This window comes from Hypanus sabinus, chromosome 6 (genome assembly GCF_030144855.1).
Source record: "Hypanus sabinus isolate sHypSab1 chromosome 6, sHypSab1.hap1, whole genome shotgun sequence".
Lineage (NCBI taxonomy): Eukaryota > Metazoa > Chordata > Chondrichthyes > Myliobatiformes > Dasyatidae > Hypanus > Hypanus sabinus.
Window position 1 is genome coordinate 129,629,164 of NC_082711.1, and position 23,884 is coordinate 129,653,047.

The following is a 23,884-nucleotide window of genomic DNA, read 5'->3' on the forward strand; positions in this document are numbered from 1 at the left end:
GATATGGGGAGAGGGCAGAAACGGGGTACTGATTGTGTACGATCAGCCATGATCACAGTGAATGGCGGTGCTGGCTAAAAGGGCCGAATGGCCTATTCCTGCACCTACTGTCTACAGTCTATTGTCTACTTGGCTCCTTGCACTTGCTTCCCCACCTACCCACCTCAATCTCCAGCCTCCACTTCTTCAGGAAGATCAGAGCTGGCTTTTACCTCAACACCATGTTCCTGCACTACCCCATATCCCTCAATTCATTCAGTGTCGAGAAACCCATTGACCTCTGCCTTGACTGCACTCAGAGACTGAACTGCAGAGTGTGGTGCAAATTGTTCTCCACCCTCTGAGTGAAGGTGTTCCTCTTTAGTCCTCAATGGCCAACCCCTTATCTTGTGACATTGACCATCCCTCCCCCAGTTCTGTTCAGCCCAATTCCGCATCTACCCCGTCAAGCCTGAGGTGCAACTGAGGGCAGCTTTTTCACCCAGAGTGGACGAGCTGCCAGAGGAAGTGGTAAAGGGAGGTGTAGTTACACAGGTGAAAGACAGTTACACAGGGATATGGATGGGAAAGGTTTTTAGGGATAGGGATCAAACTCGGATGAGTTGGCCTGAAGGTCCAGCTCCAAGCCCTGTAGGAACTGCCTGTATTGAAGAGGTCATCTTCTAAACTCCAGAGTTCAGGCCCTGTCTGCTTTTTTCTCTCTTCTGGAGCAAAGCCCCTGGATTCACATTAGTATACTTCCTTGGACAGGGAGCCCAGACCTGAAGACAGAGCCTCAACAGGGCCTGACAGTAATTTCAAAACTGTTCATGTGCGTGCATTTGTACAGAAAAATCTGATTGTGTATGTACATCTTTTAAATTTTAATTATGTGTTGATCATTACTGGACAGATGAGTGGCTGTTGTGATCCCTTGAGATTGTGCTGTCCCCATGAGCCGCTGCAGGCACGGGGTGAAGGTGTCGGGAGTTAGACCCGGTGAAGCTGGAGGGCTGGCAGTACCTTTCCTCTCCATGTCTTGGAGGGAACCTGCTCGTGCTGCCCTCCTCTTTCTTGGGGGTAGAGTCTATAGTCTGAGGAGATTGGGAAGGAACTGTGTGTTCTTTGCAGATGGTATGCACTGTGCTCTGGAACTGTGTGTACTCTCAGATGGTATGCACTGTGCTCTGGAACTGTGTGTACTCTCAGATGGTATGCACTGTGCTCCGGAACTGTGTGTACTCTCAGATGGTATGCACTGTGCTCTGGAACTGTGTGTACTTTGCAGATGGTATGCACTGTGCTCTGGAAACTGTGTGTACTCTCAGATGGTATGCACTGTGCTCCGGAACTGTGTGTACTCTCAGATGGTATGCACTGTGCTCCGGAACTGTGTGTACTCTCAGATGGTATGCACTGTGCTCTGGAACTGTGTGTACTCTCAGATGGTATGCACTGTGCTCTGGAACTGTGTGTATTCTCAGATGGTATGCACTGTGCTCTGGAACTGTGTGTACTCTCAGATGGTATGCACTGTGCTCTGGAACTGTGTGTACTCTCAGATGGTATGCACTGTGCTCTGGAGCTGTGTGTACTTTGCAGATGGTATGCACTGTGCTCTGGAACTGTGTGTACTCTCAGATGGTATGCACTGTGCTCTGGAACTGTGTGTACTTTGCAGATGGTATGCACTGTGCTCTGGAACTGTGTGTACTCTCAGATGGTATGCACTGTGCTCTGGAACTGTGTGTACTCTCAGATGGTATGCACTGTGCTCTGGAACTGTGTGTACTCTCAGATGGTATGCACTGTGCTCTGGAACTGTGTGTACTCTCAGATGGTATGCACTGTGCTCTGGAACTGTGTGTACTCTCAGATGGTATGCACTGTGCTCTGGAACTGTGTGTACTCTCAGATGGTATGCACTGTGCTCTGGAACTGTGTGTACTTTGCAGATGGTATGCACTGTGCTCTGGAACTGTGTGTACTCTCAGATGGTATGCACTGTGCTCTGGAACTGTGTGTACTCTCAGATGGTATGCACTGTGCTCTGGAACTGTGTGTACTCTCAGATGGTATGCACTGTGCTCTGGAACTGTGTGTACTCTCAGATGGTATACACTGTGCTCTTGAACTGTGTGTACTCTCAGATGGTATGCACTGTGCTCTGGAACTGTGTGTACTCTCAGATGGTATGCACTGTGCTCCGGAAATGTGTGTACTCTCAGATGGTATGCACTGTGCTCTGGAACTGTGTGTACTCTCAGATGGTATGCACTGTGCTCTGGAACTGTGTGTACTTTGCAGATGGTATGCACTGTGCTCCGGAACTGTGTGTACTCTCAGATGGTATGCACTGTGCTCCGGAACTGTGTGTACTCTCAGATGGTATGCACTGTGCTCTGGAACTGTGTGTACTCTCAGATGGTATGCACTGTGCTCTGGAACTGTGTGTACTCTCAGATGGTATGCACTGTGCTCTGGAACTGTGTGTACTCTCAGATGGTATGCACTGTGCTCTGGAACTGTGTGTACTTTGCAGATGGTATGCACTGTGCTCTGGAAACTGTGTGTACTCTCAGATGGTATGCACTGTGCTCTGGAACTGTGTGTACTCTCAGATGGTATGCACTGTGCTCTGAAACTGTGTGTACTCTCAGATGGTATGCACTGTGCTCTGGAACTGTGTGTATTCTCAGATGGTATGCACTGTGCTCTGGAACTGTGTGTACTCTCAGATGGTATACACTGTGCTCTGGAACTGTGTGTACTCTCAGATGGTATGCACTGTTCTCTGGAACTGTGTGTACTTTGCAGATGGTATGCACTGTGCTCTGGAACTGTGTGTATTCTCAGATGGTATGCACTGTGCTCTGGAACTGTGTGTATTCTCAGATGGTATGCACTGTGCTCTGGAACTGTGTGTACTCTCAGATGGTATGCACTGTGCTCCGGAACTGTGTGTACTCTCAGATGGTATACACTGTGCTCCGGAACTGTGTGTACTCTCAGATGGTATACACTGTGCTCTGGAACTGTGTGTATTCTCAGATGGTATACACTGTGCTCCGGAACTGTGTGTACTCTCAGATGGTATACACTGTGCTCTGGAACTGTGTGTATTCTCAGATGGTATGCACTGTGCTCTGGAGCTGTGTGTACTCTCAGATGGTATGCACTGTGCTCTGGAACTGTGTGTACTCTCAGATGGTATGCACTGTGCTCTGGAACTGTGTGTACTCTCAGATGGTATGCACTGTGCTCTGGAACTGTGTGTACTTTGCAGATGGTATGCACTGTGCTCTGGAACTGTGTGTACTTTGCAGATGGTATGCACTGTGCTCTGGAGCTGTGTGTATTCTCAGATGGTATGCACTGTGCTCTGGAACTGTGTGTACTCTCAGATGGTATGCACTGTGCTCTGGAACTGTGTGTACTCTCAGATGGTATGCACTGTGCTCTGGAACTGTGTGTACTTTGCAGATGGTATGCACTGTGCTCTGGAACTGTGTGTATTCTCAGATGGTATGCACTGTGCTCTGGAACTGTGTGTACTCTCAGATGGTATGCACTGTGCTCTGGAACTGTGTGTACTCTCAGATGGTATGCACTGTGCTCTGGAACTGTGTGTACTCTCAGATGGTATGCACTGTGCTCTGGAACTGTGTGTACTCTCAGATGGTATGCACTGTGCTCTGGAACTGTGTGTATTCTCAGATGGTATGCACTGTGCTCTGGAACTGTGTGTACTCTCAGATGGTATGCACTGTGCTCTGGAACTGTGTGTACTCTCAGATGGTATGCACTGTGCTCTGGAACTGTGTGTACTCTCAGATGGTATGCACTGTGCTCTGGAACTGTGTGTACTCTCAGATGGTATGCACTGTGCTCTGGAACTGTGTGTACTTTGCAGATGGTATGCACTGTGCTCTGGAGCTGGACGGAGTAAATATTTTGGCTGATGAATGAGCTTCGAATCCAGCAGGCATTTTTGTCCTGGGGGCCTCAAGCTTTGTGAGAATTGTTGGCACTGCACTAAACCAGGCAAGTGAAGACTTCTGACTTCTACTTGGTAGAAAGGCTGTGTCTGGTCAGGGTGTTGATGAGGGGCTTGGCCATAGATCAGACTCTGCTGTCAGAGATAGTCGTTGCCCGTGTGGCGTGAACATTACCTCCGGCCTCGCCGCATGCTGGTGTAAACTGACATGTCTGCCATTGGAACTGAAGCTGCAACATTAATGGACTTCCTCGCTTGGGACTGCTGGACGTAAGAAGGTCATCGATGAAGCAACAGTAGGTATTTGGAGCCCTGAGAAATTCCCACAGTGAGGCCCTGAGGTGACTCAACCATTGGCGTGTTCCCTCTGTGATGACAGGAACCAGAACTCATTAATGATGTTCTTGGTCACATACTGTCACTGTGTCAGGGCCCTTGCTGTCAGCTGACGCTGGAACTCTGTCTCCGTGCTGGCTAGTGTCTGTGCATTGTATGTGGACATATACCCACATCTTCATGTGTCGGGGACTCCCCCTTTGAGTGAGGTGATGCATTTTGGAAAATAGGACCGGCATAGGACTTGTATCATGAATGGTAGGGCACTCTGGAGATAATGAAGCAGAGGGACTTTGTACTGAAAGTGGTGTCACAAGTAGACAATGGTGAAAAAGGCACTGAACACATTGGCCTCCATCATTCACGGCACTGAGTGTAAGAGCCTCAACAGGGCCTGACAGTAATTTCAAAAGTGTTCATGTGCGTGCATTTGTACAGAGAAATCTGATTGTGTATGTATGTTGCAGTTGTACAAGTCATTGGTGAGGCTGCATTTGGAGTACTGTGTCGAGCAATGGTCACTCCTGTTATAGGAAAAGTGGTTTATCTGGAAAGAATGGAGAGAAGATTTATGAGGGCTTTGCCAGGAATGGAGGGCCTGGGTTACTGGAAGAGATTGGCCTGTCTAGGGCTTTATACCGTGGAATGCAGGAGGATGAGGGTTGGCCTTGGAGGCTGCTCATGAGTATTTGCAGAACAGTCTTTTCCTTTCTCATTCATTCATTGGAGGGATGTGAGCCGAACGCAGGAAATTGGGATGAGCTAAGTGGTTCGGCTGAAGGGCTTGGATCCCTACTATATTGCTTTGTGATGCTGTGGCTCTCTCTTTGTGGTGAGCAAAGGCAGGACTTGGGGTCTGGCTGGCAGCAGAGGGTTGTATGCCCTGGTGCTGAACCTGCCCTAAAAGGTGGCAGAGTTGTGCTGATGGGCACCAACTTGCTGCTGGCCTGTAAGTGAACTCCAGTTCTGTCATGCTTGAGGTAGACCTGGCCTCCAGCCCCTGTGTACAGTGTGAAAGAGTCCTGGCCTGAAATGTCAACTGTTTGTTCACCTTCATGGATGCTGCCGGACATTTTGTGTGTGTTGCTTTGGACTTCTAGCATTTACAAAATCTCCCATTTCCTCAAAACATGAGGTTCAAAGGTCATCTGTTGGAAAATGTGATCGGTTTGAAAGAAATGGTTCTAAGGGGAGGATTGTCTCTCAGGAGCTGGGGGGATGGAAGATTTAGTAGTCACTTTGGACAGACGGGACACCGATGGACTCGCTGGTCTCTATGCACACAGCTTCAGGATGGGGTTGCTACACTTTGGAGGTCATCCAAAGTTGCCCTGCAAGTTGATGGGGTGGTTAAGAAGGTGTGTCGGCCTTCGTTAGTCAGGGGACTGAGTTCAAAAGCCATGAGGTAATGTTACAGCTCTGTAGACCCACGGTTAGACCACATTTGGAATATTCTGTTCAATTCTAGTCACCTCACCATAGGAAGGATGTGGAAGCTTTAGAGAGCATGCAGAGGAAATTTACCAGGAGACTGTTTGTATTAAGAGAACATGTCTTATGAGGAAAGGTTGAATAATCTATGACTTTTCTCTTTGGAGTGAAGGAGGATGAGAGGTGACTTGATAGAGGTGTATCAGGTCATAAGAGGCAAAACAAGAGTGGCCTTTTCCCCAGGGAGGTAATGGCTAGTATGAAGGGATGTACTATTGAGGTGAATGGAGGGAAGTGTGTGGGGGAGGGTTTTTTTTTTACACAGGGTGGTAAGTGTATGGAATAGTTTGCTAGAGATGGTGGTAAAGGCTGGTACATTAGAGACATTTAACAGAGCCTTAAATAAACACATGGATGAAAGGAAAATGGAGTGTTATGTGGAAGGAAAAGGTTTGATTGATCTCAGACTAGCTTAAAAAGGCTATGTAGGGCCTGTATTGTGCTGTACTGTCCTTTGTTCTAGAATCTCATCCCTCCCACCCCTAACTTCTGTTAGCAGTCACACAGCAGCAAGGCCATTATCTCCGTGGCTGATGTCGGAAAGGGCCACCCGGGGAGCTGCATTGAGGTATGAGAAGTACGAGAGTGAGAGGTGAGAGAGTCAGAGAATTCATTTTAGAAATGGAAAGCCGAGAAGGAAAAAGAAGTGGAGGGGGTGAAAAGAAAGAGTTGGGGGTATGAAGAAGGGTGAAATGGGTGAGAATATTTGAGGGATGGGAGAGAAAGAGGGTGGAGACCATGTGAGAGAGGTAAGGGGAGAATGGGTTAGGGATAGAGAGGTAAGTGGGGGAGAGAATGTGCAATGGTAGGAGGGGAAATTGGGGATGGGGATGAGGATGATGTGTAGGAGTGAGGGTGAGGATGACGGGTTGGAGGGAAGGGCGACGAGTAGGAGGGGAGTGCGATGAGGAGGGAGTGATAGGGGGCTGAGAGAGGGGAGAGTGGTGAGACAGTGGGTGAGTAGAGAATAAGAGGGAAGGATGGAGAACTGAGAACAGACCAGAGACCCTTTGAAGGGGTTGAAGAGATTTGTTGGGATATGTTTGCCAGGGTTTGCTGGAAACGCCACTCTCTAGGCTTTTAGATCCCTGTACAGATTGTGGCTGGCTGGCTAGCTGGCTTTGCCTGATGCAGCTCTACAAGCAGTTTTGTGATAGTCACGAATGTGGACATTATTAACGTTTGTTTTCAGTGCTCAGGTATATTTCTCTCAGGCAAACCTCAGTGCTATTTCAGGTTTAAGGAAATAGAATGACTCCTTGTGTTATGTCTGAGAGAAGGGATATCAGGACATGGCAAAGGAAGACTGACCAGCAGGACCTAATATTTCTGACAGAAAGTCGCATTTGAGATGCCTGCTTGTGTTCCAATTCTAACCCTGTCTCTGTTCATGGTAAAGCAAGATTAGGTCAAAGTAATCACTGCCAATTAAGGTATAGCAGGCTTGTAATTTACATGCTGGTGAAAGTTGTTGGTTATAGATTGAAAGAAGTGGTTAACAATCAAATTCCCAATGTATTTCCCTCCCAGTATGCCAAAGCAATTAATTCAGGGTGCTGTGAACCACACTCCTTCCTCCAAGCATTGGCGAAAGGATAATGTGTTCATACATTGCTGTTTCTTTTGCACAATACAGGCCCTTCGGCCCATGATGCTATGCTTAACATGTACTTACTTTGGAAATTACCTAGGGTTACCCATAGCCCTCTATTTTTCTAAGCTCAGTGTCCCTATCCAGGAGTCTCTTATCATATCCACCTCCACCGCCATCGCCGGCAGCCCATTCCACACACTCACCACACTCTGTGTAAAAAAAAAACTTATCCCTGACATCTCCTCTGTACCTACTTCCAAGCACCTTAAAATTGTGCCCTCTCAGGTTAGCCATTTCAGCCCTGGGAAAAAGCCTCTGACTATCCACACGATCAATGCCTCTCATCATCTTATATCAGATCACCTCTTATCTTCTGTCACTCCAAGGAGAAAAGGCCAAGTTCACTCAACCTATTCTCATAAGGCATACTTCCCAATCCAGGCAACATCCTTGTAAATCTCCTCTGCACCCTTTCTATGGTTTCCACATCCTTCCTGTAGTGAGGCGACCAGAACTGAGCACAGTACTCCAAGCGGGGTCTGACCAGGGTCCAAATAGCTGCAACATTACCTCTCAGCTCTTGAGCTCAATGTATGTCTTTTCCACAATTCTGCTTTTTAAAAATTTTCCTGTAAGTGCCTGCAAGAAAATGTATCTCAAGGTAGTGTAATACATGGTGACATATACATGCTTCGATAATAAATTTACTTTGAAAAACCCATCTACAAAATGCACCACAGGTGTGCACCCGGTTACTCAGACCACACCTCCCAATCTTTTAGTTTCTCATCAGAAAGGGCCGGAGCAGAGGGCTCCAATGGAATACATCGTGAGGGGTTCCTTGGAGATTGCACGCATCCTGACGTGGGAACGTGTTATTGGTTCCTCAGTATGGCTGGGTTTAAATGCGGGCACTCCCACCCTAACAGCAGTGTAGGAGCACCTCCTCAAATGTGTCTGCAATGGTTAACAAAGCTGGCTCGGTACCAGCACCTCGGGGCAGTAAGTACTGACCTTGCCAAGAAACGCCTCATCTTGAGAATGAATACCTGTATGAAACAGTGCATGTAAAAGATTGTTGGTCACTGAATGTTCCATCAGATTGCTTATAGGAATTGGTGTGTTATTAAATATATGTGAAGTATATTTATTTATCAGTGCTATACAGAAAGTATTTTACTCCAATTAGAGTGCCTGTAGCTAAAACAATGTTGCCATAGTGACATTGTGGCCTGTCAGTCATTTCTATTGGATGAGATTGAACTTTATCTTATAAAATAAGATCGACAAAAAGAGATTGCTAGGAACTGTTAAAAGAATTTCCAACAATGTGTAATTTGACACCAAACATTTGTTTTGCTGAAATATTCCTGATTGAGGGACTCCCTAGGCATGTGCATATATTGTCACTGACGATTCCGAACCAAATCAGGTTTAATATCACTGGCATATGTTGTGAAATCTGCTGTTTTGTGGCAGCAGTACATTGCAATACATCACAATAATGCAGAGCTATAAATTACAATATCTGCATTTCGTAATGCTGTCCTGTTTGGTGGTATTTATGTTTGAATGACAATTAAATCTGAATTAAATTGAGCAAAAAAAAGGAAAAAATACTGAGGTATTATACATGGGTTCATTGTCCATTCAGAAATCTGATGGCTTTGTTTTTCGGGCTCCTGTACCGTCTCCTCGATGAGAGGAGGCCTGGGTTATGGGGGTCTCTAATGAGACGTCTCATTTTGAGGATGATCTTGATGCTGTGGGGGGGGGAATGTTGGGTGAGTTTGCAACTTCCTGCAGCTTTTTCCAGCTTCTGTGGAGTGTCCCTTCCACGCCGGAGAGTGACACCACCAGTTAGAATGTGCTACGCATACACCTGTAGAAATGTGCTGGAGTCGTTGGTGACATATCAAATGTCCTCAAGCTCTGAATCACATTTAGCCATTCATGCCTCCTTTGAGGCATCAATATAGGATAGACGTTGACCCTCAGGAGCCTGAAACTGCTCTGGCTTTCCAGTGTGGTGCGTCCCATGATCACTCTGTTGAAGAGCTGCTCGCCAGTTCTGATCTTCACAATGGCCGCTTAAAGCCTGCACTTTCCACCTGCATTTTCACTTCTACCTTCTCTCCCTCCTGCTCTTGGCACGTTACAAATGTTGTTGACCAGACATCGTTTCATCAAGCAGTGTAAGAAAAATTAGTGACATTGCCACTTTCCCCTCGACTGGCTCTCAGGGTCTTTTGCAATTCTGACGCTGCACGCTTCTGGGCCGGGAGTCACGTTCCTGTTTGGGTAGCAGAGTGGCTGATGGGATGAATCAATGTGTCAGTACCCTCTCTGCCCTACAACACCTTACTGTGATGAAGTCCATATTTATAAAAAGCTCAAGTACGTAAGATCATCTCTGTGCTTTCAGACATTGACTTTGTGGTTATATGGTGAAGGTTCATTGCTGTTCGAGAAGCGAGACGGGGGGGGGGGGCCCTCCAAGCCAGGATGAAACATGGAGGGATGAGGCCCTTCTACCCAGAATCTTGTTAGAAAATATGCAGTTACTGGAGAACAGTATTGAGGATCTGAGGACAAATTTGCTGTATCCAAAGCTCCCGAGATGAGGTGGTCGCAGGAGGCAGGGGAATGGCTATGACTGGACCATGGATCTGAATGATGAGCTCATGGACTTTATTGAAAAACAGTTGTAGGTGATTGTGTCTACAGAAAGACACTCAGAGTCTTTCCCCAACCGGAAGCCCTGGATAAACCACGACGTCTGTAATCTGCTGAGAGCCAAGAAAGCTACAAACGACTCATCTCCAGAAAGCCATCTCACGGGCGACGGCAATCCCGGATTAAACTGGAATCAAGGAAGGGTGCTCATTGGTTGTGGCCGGGCTTGAATGCAATCAGCTCTTATAAAATAAAATCAAGTGACATGGCTGACACCAGGGATTTGCTTCCAGATGAGTTTGATGCTTCCATGTTGGATTTGGTCCATGGTACAGTCACTGTACCATCCAGTCCAGACACTGTACCATCCTATCCAGACACAGTACCATCCTATCCAGACACTGTACCATCCTATCCAGACACTGTACCATCCTATCCAGAAACTGTACCATCCGGTCCAGTCACTGTATCATCTGGTCCAGTCACTGTATCATCCGGTCCAGTCACTGTATCATCCGGTCCAGTCACTGTATCATCCGGTCCAGACACTGTACCATCCAGTCCAGACACAGTACCATCCTATCCAGACACAGTACCATCCTATCCAGACACTGTACCATCCTATCCAGTCACTGTACCATCCGGTCCAGTCACTGTACCATCCTATCCAGACACAGTACCATCCTATCCAGACACTGTACCATCCGGTCCAGTCACTGTACCATCCGGTCCAGACACTGTACCATCCGGTCCAGACACAGTACCATCCGGTCCAGACACTGTACCATCCAGTCCAGACACAGTACCATCCTATCCAGACACAGTACCATCCTATCCAGACACAATACCATCCGGTCCAGTCACTGTACCATCCTATCCAGACACAGTACCATCCGATCCAGTCACTGTACCATCCGGTCCAGACACTGTATCATCCGGTCCAGACACTGTACCATCCAGTCCAGACACAGTACCATCCTATCCAGACACAGTACCATCCTATCCAGACACAGTACCATCCTATCCAGACACAGTACCATCCTATCCAGACACTGTACCATCCGGTCCAGACATTGTACCATCCAGTCCAGACACAGTACCATCCTATCCAGACACAGTACCATCCGGTCCAGTCACTGTACCATCCGGTCCAGACACTGTACCATCCGGTCCAGTCACTGTATCATCTGGTCCAGACACTGTACCATCCGGTCCAGTCACAGTACCATCCTATCCAGACACTGTACCATCCTATCCAGACACATTACCATCCGGTCCAGTCACTGTACCATCCAGTCCAGACACAGTACCATCCTATCCAGACACAGTACCATCCTATCCAGACACAGTACCATTCTATCCAGACACTGTATCATCCGGTCCAGTCACTGTATCATCCGGTCCAGACACTGTACCATCCGGTCCAGACACTGTACCATCCAGTCCAGACACAGTACCATCCTATCCAGACACTGTACCATCCGGTCCAGACACTGTACCATCTAGTCCAGACACAGTACCATCCTATCCAGACACAGTACCATCCTATCCAGACACAGTACCATCCTATCCAGACACTGTACCATCCGGTCCAGTCACTGTATCATCCGGTCCAGACACTGTACCATCCGGTCCAGACACAGTACCATCCTATCCAGACACAGTACCATCCTATCCAGACACTGTACCATCCTATCCAGTCACTGGACCATCCGGTCCAGTCACTGTACCATCCTATCCAGACACAGTACCATCCGGTCCAGACACTGTATCATCCAGTCCAGACACAGTACCATCCGGTCCAGTCACTGTACCATCCTATCCAGACACAGTACCATCTGGTCCAGACACAGTACCATCCGGTGCAGACACTGTACCATCTAGTCCAGACACTGTACCATCCTATCCAGACACAGTACCATCCGGTCCAGTCACTGTACCATCCTATCCAGACACAGTACCATCCAGTCCAGACACAGTACCATCTAGTCCAGACACTGTACCATCTAGTCCAGACACTGTACCATCTAGTTCAGACACTGTACCATCTAGTTCAGACACTGTACCATCTAGTCCAGACACAGTACCATCCGGTGCAGACAAAGTTCCGTCCAGTCCAGTCACAGAAACCATCCGGTCCAGACACAGTACCAGACCAAATACTAAAGACCGGCTTTGATCGACTGGCTGGAGTGGTCACTGAGATTTTTAACCTCTCGCTTCCACAGTCTGAGGTACCCACCTGCTTCAATTATACCAGTGCCTAAGAAGAACGTGGTAACCTGCCTCAATGACTATCACCCAGTGGCACTTACATCCACCGTGATGAAGTGTTTGAGAGGTCGGTGATGAAACATATCAACTCCAGCCTGAGAAGCAATGAAGATCTGCTCCAGTTTGCCTACTGGAGCAACAGGTGCCCAGCAGATGCCATCTTACTGGTTCTTCACTCAACTCGAGAACATCTGGCCAGTAAAGATACACACATTAAGCTGCTCTCTATTGACTATAATTTGGCATTCAGTACCATCATCACCTCAAAATTAACCAACATGCTTCAAGTCTTTTGTTTTGATTCCTCCTTGTGCAATTGGATCCTCAATTTCTTCACTTGTGAACCCCAGTTAGTTCAGATTGCAACATCATCTCCTTCACAATCTCCATCAGCACAGATGCACTACAGGGCTGTGTGGTTAGTCCCCTGCTCTGCTCGCTCAACACTTGAGACTGCTTGGCTAAGCACAGCTCCAATACCATTTTCAAGTTTGCTGATGACACCACTGACGTACACTGAATCAGAGGTGGTGAGAATCAGCAAATGGGAGAGAGACTGAAAATCCGGCTGAGTGGTGCCACAAGAACAACCTCTTACCCCATGTCAGCAGGACCAAGGAGCTGATTATTGACTTCAGGAGGAGGAAACCAGAGGTCCATGAGCCAGTCTTCAGCGGTAGAGACTTAAATTCCTTGATGCTGTAATTTCTGCGGACCTGTCCTGGGCCCAGCATCTAAGTGTAATTATGAGGAAAACATGGGAGTACACCTACTTCCTTATGAGTTTGTGAAGATTTGGAATGACATCTAAAACTTTGACAAACTTTTATGGACGTGTGGTGGACTGTGCACTGTAGTCTGGTATCGAAACACCAATAGGCTTGAACAGAAAATTCCACAAAAGGTAATGGATACAGCCCAGTCCATCACAGGGAAAGCCAGCCCCACCACTGAGCACATCTACACGGAGAGTTGTCACAGGAAAGCAGCATCTATCATCAGGTCATGCTCTCTTCTCATTATTGTCATCGGGAAGGTGGTACAGGAATCTCTGGATTCTCACCACCAGGTTCAGGAACATTATTGTTCCTCAACCATCAGGCTTGAACCAAAGGGGATAACTTCACTCGACTGTTCCCACAACCTATGGACTCACTTTCAAGGACTCATCTCATGTTCTCGATATTTATTGTTTACTTATTAATCAGAATTATTTCCATATTACCAAGGACCTCATATGGTCTGTACACACCAGCTGTGGGGTGAAAAGGCACAATGGCTGAGGAAGTTTGGTATGGGCCCCCAAATCCTAAGAACTTTCTATAGGGGCACAATTGAGAGCATCTTGACTGGCTACATCGCTGCCTGGTGTGGGAACTGTACATCCCTTAATCGCAGGAATCTGCAGAGAGTGATGTGGACAGTCCAGCGCACCAGTAGTTGTGAACTTCCTATGATTCAGGACATTTACAAAGACAGGTGTGTAAAAAGGTCCTGAAGGATCATTGGGGACCCGAGTCACCCCAACCACAAACTGTTCCAGCTGCTACCATCTGGGAAACAGTACCACAGCATTAAAGCCAGGACCAACAGGCTCCGGGACAGCTTCTTCCACCAGGCCATCAGACTGATTAATTCACGCTGACTTGAGTGTACTCTATATTACATTGACTGTTCTATTTATAATAAATTACTATGATAGCACATTTAGATGGAGAAGTAACGTAAAGATTTTTACTCCTCATGTATGTGAAGGATGTAAGAAATAAAATCAACTCATTTATCTATTTTGCCCCTTGCTAACCTTCAGAAGTCTCCTTCTTTTTGCCCTGCTGTTTTCCTGTTAAGTGTTCTCTTGCATTTCTTAAAAAGCAAACACGAGGAAATCTGCAGATGCTGGAAATTCAAGCAACACATACAAAATGCTGGTGGAACGCAGCAGGCCAGGCAGCATCTATAGGAAAAAGCACTGTAGACGTTTCGGGCCGAGACCCTTCGTCTTATACCCTTCAAGTACCTTATTTGCTCCTTCCTAGCTGTACCCAAAGTACACCTTCTTTCTCTTACCCAGGGCCTCAATCTCTCAAAAATGAAGGTAGCTGAAACCAGTTATCTTTACCTTTTATTCTAACAAGCACATAAAAGCTTTGTACTCTCAAATTTCCCTTTTGAAGACCTCCCACTTACCGAGTATTCCTTTGCCAGAAAACAGTCTGTCCCAATCCACACTTGCCGGATCCATTCTGACACCATCAAAGTTGACCTTTCTCCAATTTAGAATCTTAACCAGAGGACCAGATATACCCTTTTCCATAACTATCTTGAAACTAATGGCATTATGATCGCTAGATCCAAGGTGTTCCCCTACACAAGCTTCTGTCACCTGCCCCATCTCATTGCCGAAGAGTCTGATCGAAGTTGCTCGAGTCTGGTGGTACGTGCTTTCAGGCTTTTGTATTTCCTGCCTGATGGGAGAGGGGAAAGGAGTGAATGTCCTCCTGAGGAAGAAACAATAGTGAGCTTTCTTGGGTGGGACATTAGCGTGGTTGGACCAGGACAGGCTATCAAGGACAGGCTCTCAAGGCTCTCAATCTCAACACCATTGATGTGAACAGGAATGAGTGCACCGACCCCATCCCAGCACCCTCTCCAGGTAGAGCTTGCCCTTCAGGTCCTTTAGAAGTCTTTCTCTCCTCACATTAAACCTGTGCCCTCCAGCCTTTTAGTTCCTTACCTGGGAAAAGGACCACGTGTATTCCTCCTATCTACGTCCCTCATTATTTTATAATGTCGCACCTCAGTCCAAGGAATACAGTCTGGCTAACCTCCCCCAATTACTCCATCCCTCAAGGGCTGACACCATTCTCATAAATCTCCTCTGCAGTCTTTCCAGCTGTTGCAGAGTAAACATGATATTCCAAATGCAGCCTCACCAACATCTTGTAATGTCTCGACTCCTATACTGATAATAGCTAATAAGCAAATGCCTATTGGCAGCTATGTTCAGCAGAGCTGTAACCTGGTTGAATGTTATTCTCTGGGTATAAATCACCCCAGCTGTCTGTCACATCTGTTTTCAATCAATCTGACAGCTTGAGGGAACTGAATTAGTGTTAATGTCACAGGCAATGTTTTCAGGTCCTAGCAACAGGTAAAATCTAATGTTCAGACATCCATATGCGGTGTGAGGAACCACCCTTCTCCCAGGTGTGGAAAGGACAGTAATTCACTCACGTCCAGGGATGATACTGCCTTTCACAGTCCAGTCCCTCAGAGTACTGGATCTCCTCGGTAGGTTCAAGTTGTGGGGTTCTCCCGATAATCTCCAGGTGTCTAAGGGCATTGTTTCCAACAGCACAGGGCAGTGCTAGTGTATTCACAGACACTGAACAACCTTCCAGCTCCATGGAGCTAGAGTGTCCACGGGGTACCCCCAACAGAAAAATTAGGGGACAAAAAGGAGCCAGAAAGTATCACAAGCAGAGGGATTAAGAAAAATGAGTAAGTATTTTATAACTATGTTCAGGGGAAGAGGCAAACCAACAAAGAGAGAGGGGCACATCATTCCCCCCATTCTCCTCCCCACCTGCATTCACCTATCACCCACAAGCTTGCACTCCTCCCCTCCCCTACTGGCTTCCATCTTCTTCCGTCACGTTGCTTTTGACAAGGTCCCAGGTGCACCAGGGAGACTGGTGCGATCGGTGAAAGCCCATTGGATACAGAGCAGGGTGGTAACGCGGCTCCAAGCTGAGCATGGTATTAGGAGCCAGAGTGTGCTGGTGGTGAATCGGTTGTGTGATCGGAAGCCTGTGACCAGTGATACACCCAAGGATCAATGCTGCAACCTTTACTGCGTTAACAGTTCAATATAAATGTAAAAGATATGATTAGTAAGTTTGCGGGCGAGACAACAATCGGTCGTGTTATTGACAATGAGAAGACTAATCGCAGTCTAAAGTCACAGGGAGAGCGTGTAAACTCTAAGCAGACAGCACCCTACATCAGGATGAAACCTGGTCACTCCAGCTGTCAGAAACACCTCTACCTGTGTCTCACCGTGACACACACCTGCCGGAAACACCTCTACCTGTGCGTCACTGTGACACACACCTGCCGGAAACACCTCTACCTGTGTCTCACCGTGACACACACCTGCCGGAAACACCTCTACCTGTGTCTCACCGTGACACACACCTGCCGGAAACACCTCTACCTGTGCGTCACTGTGACACACACCTGTCGGAAACACCTCTACCTGTGCGTCACTGTGACACACACCTGTCGGAAACACCTCTACCTGTGCGTCACTGTGACACACACCTGTCTGGAAACACCTCTACCTGTGTCTCACAATGACACACACCTGCCGGAAACACCTCTACCTGTGTCTCACCGTGACACACACCTGCCGGAAACACCTCTACCTGTGTCTCACAATGACACACACCTGCCGGAAACACCTCTACCTGTGCGTCACTGTGACACACACCTGTCGGAAACACCTCTACCTGTGTGTCACTGTGACACACACCTGTCGGAAACACCTCTACCTGTGCGTCACTGTGACACACACCTGTCTGGAAACACCTCTACCTGTGTCTCACAATGACACACACCTGCCGGAAACACCTCTACCTGTGTCTCACCGTGACACACACCTGCCGGAAACACCTCTACCTGTGTCTCACTATGACACACACCTGTCGGAAACACCTCTACCTGTGTATCACTGTGACACACACCTGTATGGAAGCACCTCTACCTGTGCGTCACTGTGACACACACCTGTCGGAAACACATCTACCTGTGCGTCACTGTGACACACACCTGTCTGGAAACACCTCTACCTGTGTCTCACAGTGAGACACACCTGTCGGAAACAACTCTACCTGTGTATCACTGTGACACACACCTGTCTGAAAACTCCTCTACCTGGGTATCGCTGTGACACACACCTGTCGGAAACACCTCTACCTGTGTGTCACTGTGACACACACCTGTCTGGAAACACCTCTACCTGCGTATCATTGTGACACACACCTGTCGGAAACACCTGTACCTGTGTGTCACTGTGATACACACCTGTCTAGAAACACCTCTACCTGTGCGTCACTGTGACACACACCTGTCTGGAAACACCTCTACCTGTGTGTCACTGTGACACATACCTGTCGGAAACACCTCTACCTGTGTGTCACTGTGACACACACCTGTCAGAAACACCTCTACCTGTGTGTCACTGTGACACACACCTGTTGGAAACACCACTACCTGTATGTCACTGTGATACACACCTGTCTGGAAACACCTCTACCTGTGTGTCACTGTGACACACGCCTGTCTGGAAACACCTCTACCTCTGTATCACTGTGACACATACCTGTCGGAAACACCTCTACCTGTGTGCCACTGTGACACACACCTGTCTGGATACACCTCTACCTGTGTACGGGGGCTCAACACTGTCCGGTTGCTAAGATCCCTTTAAGTTGGTCGGGGTCTTGGTTAGATGCATGAATGGTGCATCCCAGATCTTCAGTATTATTTAACTCTCAGCAGAACACCTTGGTTGAAGCTGCACCCCCCACTCCTCCACCAATCCACAGCCTTTGCTGGTCTTCACCCTTCCTCACGACCCTCCGTACTGGGGGATTGTGTGTGAAATGCTTTTTGGATGATTGGGTCTGTAGCTGCACCAGCATTGGAGCAAGCTCTATTTAGTAGCAAAGGCTTTGCTTTCAAACTATTATTTAGCATTTTTAAATATACGTTGTTTATTTGTTCATTGGACATGATATTTTAAATATCCTGCTTAAGGATAATCTGAAGTAAGAGCAGGGTATGAGGAAAACACAGGATTTGCAGACAGAACACTGAATATATCAGGCAGGTAGTTTGGCCTGTTGGCATACTTCCTCCAGTGCCCAGCAAACTGACTTCAATTGTCAATGGCCAACAAGCAGGCCCCTTAAATTGTATTCTGCAGGAAAATCTGTGGGTTGAGGGGAGACACAGTCCTAAAGGCTTGATTAGTTTTTGTTAAGATATCATAGCCCAGGGTTGCATTGCACAGCGAGAGTCACTGATTCTCATTGTCACATGTGGGGGTTGTCGCCTTTAACCAGCACAAGGCTCCACATTTTCTTGACTTCAACATCAGGTTAGAATGTATAATGCAAAGTGCTGCTTAAACTTGTTAAGAGTGGGATGCAGTCTGTCCAATGCTAATTATTTCTGGTTCAAGCCTACTTAATGCCCAGGAACAAAGCAAGCTTATACTTGTACCTATTCCTGCCCTTTGCCTCATGGCTGCAAGGGTGACTCTCCCAGAGGTGGTTTCGTGGTCCTGTGATCTTTCGAACTACTTCAGTAGATTGCTGGTGGAGTCAATGCATTAAATCCCATTTATTCCTGTCTGTTTAACAATTATCAATCCATGCTATTATATTAATTTTAGTTTTGCTCACCAGCCAGTCTGTAGAATTATGGAACAGCAAAAGGTCAGCCCCTGTGTTCCGAAATTGATTTAATGAGTATTGAGCATTTGATAGATCCTGACATGGAGCTCTCGAGAATCATGGGTAACGGAGCATCAAACATCCCTTTGCCCAAACAGTCCCCATTGACTGAGCATGGTGCCCATCGAGTTTGTCCCTTTAGTCTGTGTTTGGACAATTTCCCTCTGAACCACTGCTATCCACGTACTTATCCAAATGGTACTATTGTGCCTGTCACAAGCACTCCTTCCGCACACATCACCCTCTGAATGAAGTGCCCAGCAGGAGCTTCGTAAATGTCATCATAAACCTAAACTGCCTCGATTCTAATTCCCCTTTCCTGGGTGGAAGAGCATTTGCAGTCACTTGATGCATGGCCCTCGTGGTTTTGCACACCTCCAGAGCATCATCCCTGAATGTTCCTCGGAGTGTCAGAGGAAGTCCCGGCCTGCAAGCTCTCTCTGTTACTCAGTCCCTCAAGTCCCAGAGGCATTCCTGTAAAACGTTGATTTTAATATCTAATTTAAACCATGTTGATGTTAAGCATAACATGTTAAACTGAAATGTTTTTTAATGTGCTCAGAGATTGATTTGAATTGATCAGTCTTGCATCAATTTTCGAAAGTCCCTCATTGTCAAGTCCAAGATGCTTTTCAGATAAAAGCTCTGCAAGTCTATCTCCCAGAGCTTGCTCGCAATTGCATTCTTTTAGTATCTCAACTTCAGAGATATGAAAAGATACATTTTTATTTCAAGTTTTTTCACTTGAGCCCTTAATGTTAGAGATTTTTTTTGCAGCAAAGAAACCATCAGCAGCATTCCTTGACAGTGTTTGAACTCACACTGAGATAATGAAGATAATGTTCATGTCTGCTGGTGAAATCCGTTTGCAGACTAACAGCAGCCCCAGCCAAGGGCTTATAATGAGGGGGATGTTCCGCAGGATGTGTCCGACTGAATGAGTTCAAGGACAACAAATTGTATGCCAGAAACAGTTCCAGTGTGGCTGAGTGTGTGGGGCTACCTGCCCTGAGACTCCCAGCACACTGGCCCAGAGTGCCCTACCTGCCCAGGGTCTCCTCTGCACACTGGCCCAGAGTGCCCTACCTGCCCAGGGTCTCCTCTGCACACTGGTCCAGTGCCCTACCTGCCCAGAGTCTCCTCTGCACACTGGCCCAGAGCGCCCTACCCGCCCAGAGTCTCCTCTGCACACTGGCCCAGAGGGCCCTACCCACCCAGAGTCTCCTCTGCACACTGGCCCAGAGGGCCCTACCCGCCCAGAGTCTCCTCTGCACACTGGCCCAGAGGGCCCTACCCGCCCAGTCTCACCTGCACACTGGCCCAGAGGGCCCTACCCGCCCAGTCTTCCCTGCACACTGGCCCAGAGGGCCCTACCCGCCCAGAGTCTCCTCTGCACACTGGCCCAGAGCGCCCTACCCGCCTAGAGTCTCCTCTGCACACTGGCCCAGAGCGCCCTACCCGCCCAGAGTCTCCTCTGCACACTGGCCGAGAGGGCCCTACCCACCCAGAGTCTCCTCTGCACACTGGCCCAGAGCGCCCTACCCGCCCAGAGTCTCCTCTGCACACTGGCCCAGAGTGCCCTACCCGCCCAGAGTCTCCTCTGCACACTGGCCCAGAGCGCCCTACCCGCCCAGAGTCTCCTCTGCACACTGGCCCAGAGTGCCCTACCTGCCCAGAGTCTCCTCTGCACACTGGCCCAGAGTGCTGGAGAGTGTTCAGAGTACCTAGAGTAGAGGAGACTGCCATGATGAGGTCAAACTCAAGTTAGAGGAGCAACATCTCATATACCGTCTGGGTAGTCTCCAGCCCCTTGGTATGAACATCAAATTCTTCAACTTCCGGTAATTCCCTCCCTCTCCCTTCCACCATCCCACCTTCACTCTGCCTCCTCCTCCAGCTACCTATCACCTCTCTCATGATCCTGGCTTCCTCTACTACCCATAGTGCTTTCCCCTTACATTTCTTCTTCACCATTCCTTCCTAACCCCTCCCTGCTTCCTCTCCCCACCCCTTGATCTTTCCCCTTACTGGTTTTTCACCTGGCACCTACCAACCTTCTCCTTCTTTATAGGGTCCCTGCCCACTCCCTCCTCAGTCCTGATGAAGGTTCTCGGCCTGAAATGTTGACTGTTCATTTCCACGAATGCTGCCTGACCTGCTGCGTTCCTCCAGCCTGTTCGTACGTGTTGTTTTGACCCCAGCATCTGCCGAGTATTTTGTGCAGTTCTGTTCTGGCAGGTAACAGTTTTGCTTTCTTCAGATCTGAATCTCTGTCCATGCTATCAGAGCCCAGAACTGCTTATCTGTACCCCGTCAGGCAACTCCTGTCCCATCACCGTAAGATGCTGTGCTTTGCACAGAGGCTGATCACACTCTCCTGGAGCCAGCTCATTGCTGAAAGAGGCACGCCACTGGTTCGACTTCATTTGGAGTTTGAGGGGATTGGATATGTCACAAAGACTTGCAAATTTCCATGGACTGGTGCATCATAGCTTGGTGTGGTGAATTGAAAGAGGTCATGGGGGGTGGGTAGACTCAGCTTCCCAGCAGTGTGGACATCTTCAAAAGCTGGTGCCTCCAGAAGCCAGCATCCATCATGAAGGACCCTTGCCGTCCAAGATGTGCCCGATTCTAGTTACTACCATTGGGGAGGAAGAACACGTGCCTGAAGTCCCAGGAAAAACTTCTTCCCCTCTGCCATCAGATTTCTCAATGGTTCACAAAAGCATGGACACTACCTCATTATTCCCTTTTTGCACTTGAATTTGTAATTTGTAGAAATCGTATGTATTTACACTGTATTATTGTGGCAAAATATCATATTTCACATCATATAATACAGGGATAATGAGCCTCATTCTGATTCCAAACGCACTGAACTGCAGTGGGAACAAGCCATCGTCTGTCCTGAGTCCTGAGGAACCGCTGCAGGAGAAGAGATACAACCTACAGCAGGAACAGAATGGGTCAGTCAGCATCCGTGGAGGCAGAGGGATGGTTGACACAATGGGTTGAGTACCTGCATCGGGACTGAGTGTGGAGGATGAAAGTGACAGCCAGTTACTGCCCCTCCTTCTCATCTCATTATACTGGTCATCTGACCTCTCCACTCTCAGTCCTGATCTGAAACATCGACCATCGTTCTACCTTCACAGATGCTGCCTGGCCTGCTAAGTTCTTCCAACAGATTTTTTTTTGTGCACCGGTTTCCAGCATCTTCAGTCTCTTGTGTCTCTAAGAAGAACATCTACACTGCTGTCTGTATGTTGTCTGTAAGGAGTTGGTATGTTCTCCTCATAGATGTGGGTTTCATCCAAATGCTCTTGTTTCCTCCCATTTTGTGAAGTTTAGTAGGTTGTGGGCTTGCTATGTTGGCACTGGAGGCATAGCAACACTTCTGGGAAAGAATATCCACACACTGTGTTGGTTGTTGACGCAGGTGATGTATTTTGCTTTGTGTAGGTATATGTGTGACAAATAAATACAACCCATTTTCAATTTTAAAAAAATTCCATTTTCCAGTTTGGTAATCAGAAAGCATTAGGACACAATGAATCATGCATTCTTTCACTAATTAAGGAGGAGGGCCATTAAAGCACAGTTTTTCTGTAATTTTCCCCTGGCTGTGTTTAGATCACAGTCCTGATGCTGGAGGAGTCCGGGGTGTGCTGGTGACGCTGTGCAAGTGGAACTGGGTGCTTAATATAGATCTCTGCCTGGAAACTACATGTTCGCTGCAAAGGTAAATTGATGCTTCAGTAAAGCTGAGCTAAGTGTGTCCAGTAGGCATTGCTTGGTGTGTAGTCTTTAACAACAGCAGCTGGAGGCATTGCTTTTCTCAGATAACCTTGTCTAGACCACTGTCCTCAACATTCCTCAACTTTGAGCTTTGAGTAGGGGCCAGGGCTCTGATGCATCATTCAAACCGAAGGAGAGGTGGAGCAACCCAGTGGCTTGTGAGGGAAAAGGGGCCCAGAGGATTTTCACAGAGGAAGAAATTGAATGGAGTGCAGGAGGAAATTACGGCAGGGGGGAGAAGTGAAGTAAGGAGGTTGGAAAATGTGACATTGGAGGGGATTTGCAGGAGAACCATGGAGAAGTTATGGGAGGGATGGGGAAGTTCTGGGGAGTGGAAGGTAATGATTTCCAATGTACCAAAGCCGCTGAACAATTGCACCATTTAGTGACAGCTGAAGTGCTTCTGTTGAAAGTGGTGAGCACATGCAGCTGTCTGCCTTGGCCTTTCGTGGCAAACACTGCGTGAACCATTCCCACCAGGACCAGGAGGCACAATGGGAACATTAAAAACGAGCAGTTCAAGAGTGACGGTGTGGGTGATGTATTTGTCCACAGCATGGCTGAGACCCCAAACTGTATCTCAAAAGGCCAGGGATGGGGGGAGGGGTGTCATTAAAACTTTCAAAACTGAGGCAGTGCAAAGGCTGGAGCAAACTCTCGGGGCTCCTACCACTGTGATGAGGAGCATTATCCCGTCAGACCCGAGGGGAGCCGTGTTATGAGATGGCTTGCAAAAGAAGCCTTTGTTTCATGTCAACAAGATACAGCAGTAGCTGCACCAAGAACAAACAGAGAAACCTACTGGTGTTCATGCTCGTCTCTTCAATATATTTAAAATGACATTGTTAATAAGCTGCATCTCTCTTGAGGCTTTGCAACTGAAGAGTGGTGATTATTCTCAAAGGCAAAACACATTGCTCCACAGTCAGCCTACACAGAATTTTAAAGTATGTTTTTAATTGGACTGTAATTCATTTGTATGTGAGGAGCTGAAGACTGATTAGTGTCTTCACAAGCCAATGGATCTTGCCTGTTTAATTATTCTAGCAGCTGGAGAATAAAGCTCAGTAAGATGGAGATTAAGCTCCAAGGTCATTAGAATACTTTGCAATGTCTGGCTTTCCCTCGTCATGGTAGTGTTATGTACAAGGCGCTGTAAAATACTGAACGTGGCGTTTATTGCAGTCTGACAGTGCAGTGCAGATTGAAATTACATTG

At 47.6% G+C, this 23,884-nt stretch overlaps 1 protein-coding gene across 1 annotated transcript in view; it reads left to right on the top strand.

Moving 5' to 3' along the window:
• camkk1a (calcium/calmodulin-dependent protein kinase kinase 1, alpha a) overlaps positions 1-23,884 on the top strand; it is a 175,288-nt gene that overhangs the window by 36,786 nt on the left and 114,618 nt on the right. The gene's annotated exons all lie outside the window — the stretch shown is intronic.